Genomic DNA, 3,242 nt, shown 5'->3' on the forward strand with positions numbered 1-3,242 from the left:
GGTCCCCAAAACAAATCTTCCAGATACCCCAAAAACAAATTTGCCCAAAATTTATAATTATATCAGCCCAAGACCCCAAAAACAAATCTTCCGGGTACCCCAAAAACAAATTTGCCCAACATTTATAATTATATCAGCCACAGGCTCCCCAAAACAAATCTTCCAGGTATCCTAAAAACAAATTTGCCCAAAACTTTAAAATTATATCAGCCCAAGACCCCAAAAAGAAAAAAAATTAGCCCAAAAACATAAAAATTTATCAGCCACAGGTCCCAAAAACAAATCTTCCACGTACCCTAAGAACAAATTTGCCCAAGAACTTAAAAGGAGGGAGTTTCTATATTTTTCGTGGTGTCGCCGTCCCTCCTGACTTGCTGTTGTCACGTGAGAGGTTACATACAACCGATAAGGGTTTAAAAAAAAGATAAAAATTAATTTAAGCTTCAAACAATATAAAAAAACACTTAAAAAATTTATATAATATATAAAAAATAAATAATTAAACAATGGTCTGAAACGGAATATGCACTCATTTAACTCTCATGTTTTCAGTACTTAATCAGGTCAATACTATTTTTTAGGGGATTTCTACTTTAGATGGAAACACGCTGCGGTATTGCTACCAAACAATTATTAATTTATTTAGGTATCAAAGTAGCCCAGATTGGTTTATATTTAATATCAATTCTAACGTACTACTAGAAAAAATGTTTATTTGTTTTTTTATGATTAATCAGAAAGAATTTGTCTATATTTTCCATATAATTTAGGAAGCATTAAATGGTAACACTTACGGAGTATAGCTTCCCCACGGTTCTTACCTACCCTACTCTGAAAAAATACACAATAGGCACTCCCCTCTATGAAGTATCGTCCACCCCATAAATACAGGATGGCTACGATATAGATGATCCATCTTCGATATTTTCTTACGATCTAAATTTTGCCAAAATAAAATTTTTCATTACAAAAAGTTTCCCTTGTGCAGGGGTATCCGTAAATGAATTTTCAATGTAATTTAATTGGTGGGACATTTATTGAATTAAAAAAAAGAAATGAATGTTTCGTAAATTTATTCAATGATGATAATAAACTAAAAAAAAAAAGTGTGAATTGTATGTTAAAATATTTTATAAAATAAAAAGACACATTTTTTTCGGGTACATACATATCTACTTCAACTTATGGTAAACAATAATAATTTTTTTAATGATTACTGTTTAATCGTGCGGGCGTTATTTTCATTTGAAAGAAAAAATCTATTAATACATACGTGTCTAATTTATACAGATGGTATGAACCATTATTTTGAAAGTGGTGCAAGTCCATTTTCCCAAAAAATCTAGTTAGCTAATTGTTACTGAAATATTTAAAATCAATAAGGTTTTGTGACACGAAAATTTTCTGGTTAATGAAGTAATGAAAAAGTTCATTTTAAAAGTGGTTTAAGTCCCATTGTTAGAGTTTCAAAATGAATTTGGAAAACATTATACAATACAATTTTATTGTAAAAAAAAATTAATATCATAATTATATCAGGTTTATATTTAATTATCAAAGTACAATAATTTTTTATAAGCAATTTAATTTCAAATTTCACTTTCGCTTTTGTAATTTTCAGCAATTGCTTAATAATTTATTTTTAACATAATTATTTAACAAAAAATAGAAGTTGAATATTTTTTTTTTATTTTATAACATAAAAGAGTATGCATTTATTTTTATTCCTGGAGAAATTCACATTTCCTATGAACTTATGCTTTCAAAATAAATGCAAGCTTTATTTTATTGATTCTGAAAGTGGCATAAGTCCATTCATAGCCATCAAAACAATTATTTCTTAAATAAGATGATAAATTTGAAACCTTTAGAAACTTAAAACATTATTCGACTCTGTTATATGGGTAATAGCATATTTTTAAATTTAATCCAAATAAAATGTGTTTTTTTTTTTTAAAGTTTGTATATCAATGATTATTTGAATTTTTATAGATCAGTAATAAAAGACGCTATATCAAAATTTTCTTATCTTACAGGAAAGTAGTTTGATCATAGGTTTCTCTTCGGTAATAAATATATACGTATTATTATAAAAGTAAAGTCATGTAAATGTTATTTAAAAGCATTTAACTCCCTTTACAACCGGTCTGGAACACAAGGTTCATATAGACCTCTGAGTAAAGCAAAACAGTTCTGGAGCTAATGGATCCACTAAAACAGTTCCTTAAGTATAAAGGAGTTCCTTAAGTTGATTTTCTCCTCCGAATAAAAGTATACCTTTTTTTTTAAGCATACAATTCTTCTTAAATTGGTCAAGTATAAAGTCATATATACCTAATAAGTAAAGCCTATATAGTCAATATAAATGAAGGATAATATTAAATTGGTAGAAAATGAGTACTGTATTCTTAATCTCAGACGAACAGACATATATTTACAGAGATACTTGCGTGAAACAGTCTGTAAAAACAACTAAGTACTTAAATACTAGCTGATGGACAAATATTTTACCAAAAAACCGAATACTTGTACCGAATATGTTTTTCAAATATTCAATTTTAATTAAAACAGTTCAAAAAGCATTTAATTTTAGTAAAACGGCATTTTGAATTTTATGGGACGAACAATTCATTAGTGTTTTTTTAAAATTTCATTGTTTATTTACAAGACATTATTTCAATTTCATTGTTAATTAATTTATTAACTACTAATACTAAAGTATATTGAAATAATCGATATAAACAGCCGTATTTAGTCTTTGGAATTTAATAACACATCAAAACTAAGTTTCTCGTAGTATTGGCTCGAGATAAGAACACGATTATATGAAGATTACATATATTTGTCAATATTATCGTCGATTGTATTATTAAACACTGCATACAGACATTGTTTAGTTGTTAATCTGATATCGTATCTCAATGTAGTACTCACCCGAATTCCAGTGTGAGCGAGATGAGTACACTTCCCGGACACAGGCTAGCGAAAGACTGACGCTTTGTTAAGGGATAGCGGTGTTATACCACCATCCCCACCACAGCCGATCTTATTCCACAACGACCCCTTATATTATCGAACAATATAATAATATTGATAATTGAATAAATTTTATAATTCTTTATTGAGATAATAAATAAATATAATTCTGCGTAGAGAATAGTTTTTAGACTAAAGTTTGATTTCAAAATCATCAAAGGTAGTTAATTACTTTTAACCAGGGATAGATAATTATCAAACTTTTT

At 27.9% G+C, this 3,242-nt stretch overlaps 1 protein-coding gene across 1 annotated transcript in view; it reads right to left on the reverse strand.

The window, feature by feature from the left end:
* The window catches only part of LOC106689776 (facilitated trehalose transporter Tret1), an 85,606-nt gene extending 82,614 nt beyond the window's left edge, over positions 1-2,992 (reverse strand). The window contains exon 1 of the mRNA XM_014434948.3: positions 2,935-2,992. The gene's annotated coding sequence lies outside the window, so the exon portion shown is untranslated. The remainder of the gene's footprint in view (positions 1-2,934) is intronic.
* Positions 2,993-3,242: the final 250 nt, after the last annotated feature.

Source organism: Halyomorpha halys, unplaced genomic scaffold (genome assembly GCF_000696795.3).
Source record: "Halyomorpha halys isolate HHAL.00 unplaced genomic scaffold, Hhal_1.1 Scaffold1464.1, whole genome shotgun sequence".
Classification (NCBI taxonomy): domain Eukaryota; kingdom Metazoa; phylum Arthropoda; class Insecta; order Hemiptera; family Pentatomidae; genus Halyomorpha; species Halyomorpha halys.